Here is a 6,247-nt window from a genome sequence, read left to right on the forward strand (position 1 = left end):
CGCCGCTGGAGCCGCCGTCGGAGCTGCCCTTCGCCGCAGGCCGCCGCCGTGCCACTCGCCGCTGTTCCTCTTCTGCTTCACGTGAGACTACTGGTGCACGGGCGGGAGGATTTCCCTAGCCCTGCCCCGTCCTCTCATCTCTCGATCTGATTGAAGCCACGGCCCGGGAATGGCAGCTGAGTCGTCGGCGGTGGCCGACATGCGGAAGGCGCCCTCCATTGAGTGGCGGTGGGTGTCCGCGAGGAGGAGGAGGAGGACAAGCTGGAGGGCCCGCGGCCGTCGGGGCGGCGGGAAGGGGCTGCAGCTTCGAGTTCGAGGACGAGGAGGACAACGTCGACTACGAGGACGAGGACGAGGAGCACCAGAAGGCCAGGAAACTCCTGTCACACACGGCCACCGCCAAACTGCCTCGCGGCCACCCCCGTCCGCTGGTGGCGATCTTTGTGCCTCCAACCGATAGCGATGACCATGCCTTTTTCATGGTATGTATCACAGGCACCAAGAGATCCACATCTTTATTGTGCGATGAATGCAACTTATATGTGCATCTCTTTCTTTCTCTGATCTTCTCCCTCTCATAAGTAGTTCTATACTTCTTAAGTCTGAATGACGTTTCCTTGTGGTAGGAGCAGACGATATTGGATCTGAGTTCGTGAAGGAGGAGCAAATGGATATTTGGATTTGTGTTGCTCCTTATTAATATATGTACAAACGTGTTTTCTTCAGGTTATTACGGTTAGCAGTGATGATCTAATCTTAGAAGATTTAAGTTCATGAAGGATAATAAAATTGGCGGCGTACCTGTAGCAGAAGGTCCTAAAAGGAAACTTTTGGTAGTGTGAGCATAGGGATATTTGTTACGTCTTGAAGTTCATGAAGGCTTACTCTTACTGATTCAGGGGGCACCTACATTATTCGGTATTTTGGTACAACTTAAGTATAGGATGTGCACCTTCCATTTGTCTATGCATAATTTTTCTGCTCATGCATGGTGCATACTTTTGACTTACATATGATGTATTCAGCGATGTCATTGGTGACTCGTGTGAAGTTGCTGTTTTTTATTCAGGTGCAATGACACCGTGGCAGCCATGGAGAATATATGCATGAAGCCGTGAGCAGTAAGCAGCTTAGCTATTTATTATTGTTGGCCTTTTAAGTTTGATAGTATTGCTGGATTACCTGCATATTAGATGATGAATAGCTTGAGAAAAGCAAACCTTATCAGTTCTAAAATGTGTTGTTTTTTAGCATAACTAATCGTCGTGTGCTTATACCAATTATACACTGCTAGATAGACATGCATAAGTATGCAGGTTGACGCATAAGTCATTTTACAGTATGATGATGGTGACAATCAACTAAGCTTCAACAACTTATAACTGCATGGCGAGTGGTCGAATGCATGCCTCCCCACACCTCGGTCGATCCTTTTTTTCTGGTATAAACATAATCTCATTGTGCCATCTCACATTGCCAATATATGCCCAGCACCTCAAAGTAGTATTATAGCCTCTATCACTCATATAACCTGATACAATTTGTCTTCTATCATTTCAAATGTGATTGCCTTCTATTCTGCATTATTTAAAGTTGTTGCCGAAACCTTCTCCATGTAGTGCCTTCCCTCATCATATGAGATGCTAGCCCGCGCGCACTAGCTAATTTTTGTTCACCCTCTCTTCCCTATAATCTTTCTCTCTGCTTTTACTTCGCGATCCTGTAGTTGTATATTAGGATGATATGCTGAGCACATATGAGATCGTCACAAGCAAGATAGCTGGACTATGGAGTGCCTAGGGCAGTGGTAATTCATAAATTGCATGATGTTTAATGGGAAGCATCTGAGAGTACCAATGTCCACTAGTAAGATCTGATTTTATAGGTGATCAAGCCAATATAAGTGTACGTGCATCCCCTTTTAGTACAAATTTATAAAAAATATGATATATGCTATGATATTTTCCAAAACAGTTGGCCCTTGATCTTGAGGCACTCATGTGTATTGCTTTTCTTCCTAGAGAAATGTTGGGGAACGTAGTAATTTCAAAAAATTTCCTACGCACACGCAAGATCATGGTGATGCATAGCAACGAGAGGGGAGAGTGTGATCTACGTACCCTCGTAGACCGACAGCGGAAGCGTTATGACAACGCGGTTGATGTAGTCGTACGTCTTCACGGCCCGACCGATCAAGCACCGAAACTACGGCACCTCCGAGTTCTTGCACACGTTCAGCTCGATGACGATCCCCGGACTCCGATCCAGCAAAGTGTCGGGCAAGAGTTTCGTCAGCACGACGGCGTGGTGACGATCTTGATGTTCTACTGTCGTAGGGCTTCGCCTAAGCACCACTACAATATTATCGAGGACTATGGTGGAAGGGGGCACCGCACACGGCTAAGAGAACGATCTTAGAGATCAACTTGTGTGTCTAGGGGTGCCCCCTGCCCCCGTATATAAAGAAGCCAAGGGGGGGTGCGGCCGGCCCTAGGAGGAGGCGCGCAGGAGTCCTACTCCTACCGGGAGTAGGACTCCCTCCTTTCCCTAGTTGGATTAGGACTTGGGGAAGAAGAAAGAGAGGGAAGAAAGGAAAGGGGGGGGGGCGCCGCCCCCCCTCCTTGTCCAATTCGGACTTGGGGGGGAGGGGCATGCGGCAGCCCCTAGGCCTCCTCTCCTCTTCCTCCACTAGGCCCATTAAGGCCCATTAGGTTACCGGGGGGTTCCGGTAACCTCCCGGTACTCCAGTAAAATGTCGATTTCACCCGGAACACTTCCGATGTCCAAACATAGGCTTCCAATATATCAATCTTTATGTTTCGACCATTTTGAGACTCCTCGTCATGTCCGTGATCACATCCGGGACTCCGAACTAACTTCGGTATATCAAAACATATAAACTCATAATGAAACTATCATCGTAACGTTAAGCGTGCGGACCCTACGGGTTCGAGAACAATGTAGACATGACCGAGATATGTCTCCGGCCAATAACCAATAGCGGAACCTGGATGCTCATATTGGCTCCCACATATTCTACGAAGATCTTTTATCGGTCAGACCGCATAACAACATACATTGTTCCCTTTGTTATCAGTATGTTACTTGCCCGAGATTTGATCGTCGGTATCTCAATACCTAGTTTAATCTCGTTACCGGCAAGTCTCTTTACTCGTTTCGTAATACATCATCTCACAACTAACTCATTAGTTGCAATGCTTGCAAGGCTTATGTGATGTGCATCACCGAGAGGGCCCAGAGATACCTCTTCGACAATTAGAGTGACAAATCCTAATCTCGAAATACGCCAACCCAACATGTACCTTTGGAGACACATGTAGAGCTCCTTTATAATCACCCAGTTACGTTGTGACGTTTAGTAGCACACAAAGTGTTCCTCCGGCAAACGGGAGTTGCATAATCTTATAGTCATAGGAACATGTATAAGTCATGAAGAAAGCAATAGCAACATACTAAACGATCGGGTGCTAAACTAATGGAATGGGTCATGTCAATCACATCATTCTCCCAATAATGTGATCCCGTTAAACAAATGACAACACATGTCTATGGTTAGGAAACATAACCATCTTTGATTAACGAGCTAGTCAAGTAGAGGCATACTAGTGACGTTTAGTTTGTCTATGTATTCACACAAGTATTATGTTTCCGGATAATACAATTCTAGCATGAACAATAAACATTTATCATGATATAAGGAAATATAATAATAACTTTATTATTGCCTCTAGGGCATATTTCCTTCAGTCTCTCACTTGCACTAGAGTCAATAATCTAGATTACACAGTAACGATTCTAACACTCATGGAGCATTGGTGCTGATCATGTTTTGCTGCATTGGTGCTGATCATGTTTTGCTCCTGGAAGAGGCTTAGTCAATGGGTCTGCTACATTCAGATTCGTATGTATCTTGCAAATCTCTATGTCTCCCACCTGGACTAGATCCCGGATGGAATTGAAGCGTCTCTTGATGTGCTTGGTTCTCTTGTGAAATCTGGATTCCTTTGCCAAGGCAATTGCACCAGTATTGTCACAAAAGATTTTCATTGGACCCGATGCACTAGGTATGACACCTAGATCGGATATGAACTCCTTCATCCAGACTCCTTTGTTTGCTGCTTCCGAAGCAGCTATGTACTCCGCTTCACATGTAGATCCCGCCACAACGCTTTGTTTAGAACTGCACTAACTGACAGCTCCACCGTTTAATGTAAACACATATCCGGTTTGCGATTTAGAATCGTCCGGATCAGTGTCAAAGCTTGCATCAACGTAACCATTTACGATGAGCTCTTTGTCACCTCCATATATGAGAAACATATCCTTAGTCCTTTTCAGGTATTTCAGGATGTTCTTGACCGCTGTCCAGTGATCCACTCCTGGATTACTTTGGTACCTCCCTGCTAGACTTATAGCAAGACACACATCAGGTCTAGTACACAGCATTACATACATGATAGAGCCTATGGCTGAAGCATAGGGAACATCTTTCATTTTCTCTCTATCTTCTGCATTGGTCGGGCATTGAGTCTTACTCAATTTCACACCTTGTAACACAGGCAAGAATCCTTTCTTTACTTGATCCATTTTGAACTTTTTCAAAACTTTGTCAAGGTATGTGCTTTGTGAAAGTCCAATTAAGCGTCTTGATCTATCTCTATAGATCTTAATGCCCAATATGTAAGCAGCTTCACCGAGGTCTTTCATTGAAAAACTCTTATTCAAGTATCCCTTTATGCTATCCAGAAATTCTATATCATTTCCGATTAGTAATATGTCATCTACATATAATATCAGAAATGCTACAGAGCTCCCACTCACTTTCTAGTAAATACAGGCTTCTCCAAAAGTCTATACAAAACCAAATGCTTTGATCACACTATCAAAGCGTTTATTCCAACTTCGAGAGGCTTGCACCAGTCCATAAATGGATCGCTGGAGCTTGCACACTTTGTTAGCTCCCTTTGGATCGACAAAACCTTCCGGCTGCATCATATACAACTCTTCTTCCAGAAATCCATTCAGGAATGCAGTTTTGACATCCATCTGCCAAATTTCATAATTATAAAATGCGGCAATTGCTAACATGATTCGGACAGACTTAAGCATCGCTACGGGTGATAAGGTCTCATCGTAGTCAATCCCTTGAACTTGTCGAAAATCTTTTGCGACAAGTCGAGCTTTGTAGGCAGTAACATTACCGTCAGCGTCAGTCTTCTTCTTGAAGATCCATTTATTCTCAATTGCTTGCCGATCTTTTGGCAAGTCAACCAAAGTCCACATTTTGTTCTCATACATGGATCCCATCTCAGATTTCATGGCTTCAAGCCACTTTGCGGAATCTGGGCTCACCATCGCTTCTCCATAGTTCGTAGGTTCATCATGATCTAGTAGCATGACTTCTAGAACAGGATTACCGTACCACTCTGGTGCGGATCTTACTCTGGTTGATCTACGAGGTTCAGTAGTATCTTGTTCTGAAGTTTCATGATCATCATCATTAGCTTCCTCACTAATTGATGTAGGTGTCATAGAAACCGGTTTCTGTGATGTACTACTTTCCAATAAGGGAGCAGGTACAATTACCTCATCAAGTTCTACTTTCCTCCCACTCACTTCTTTCGAGAGAAACTCCTTCTCTACAAAGTTTCCGAATTTAGCAACAAAAGTCTTGCCTTCGGATCTGTGATAGAAGGTGTATCCGATAGTTTCCTTTGGATATCCTATGAAGACACATTTCTCCGATTTGGGTTCGAGCTTATCAGGTTGAAGTTTTTTCACATAAGCATCGCAGCCCCAAACTTTCAGAAACGACAACTTTGATTTCTTGCCAAACCACAGTTCATAAGGCGTCGTCTCAATGGATTTTGATGGTGCCCTATTTAACGTGAATGCGGCCGTCTCTAAAGCATAACCCCAAAACGATAGCGGTAAATCAGTAAGAGACATCATAGATCGCACCATATCAAGTAAAGTACGATTACGACGTTCGGACACACCATTACGCTGTGGTGTTCCGGGTGGTGTGAGTTGCGAAACTATTCCGCATTGTTTCAAATGTACATCAAACTCGTAACTCAAATATTCTCCTCCACGATCAGATCGTAGGAATTTTATTTTTTTGTTACGATGATTTTCAACTTCACTCTGAAATTCTTTGAACTTTTCAAATGTTTCAGACTTATGTTTCATTAAGTAGATATACCCATATCTGCTTAAGTCATCT

The sequence above is a fragment of the Triticum dicoccoides genome, chromosome 5A (assembly GCF_002162155.2).
Source record: "Triticum dicoccoides isolate Atlit2015 ecotype Zavitan chromosome 5A, WEW_v2.0, whole genome shotgun sequence".
In the NCBI taxonomy this organism is placed as follows: domain Eukaryota; kingdom Viridiplantae; phylum Streptophyta; class Magnoliopsida; order Poales; family Poaceae; genus Triticum; species Triticum dicoccoides.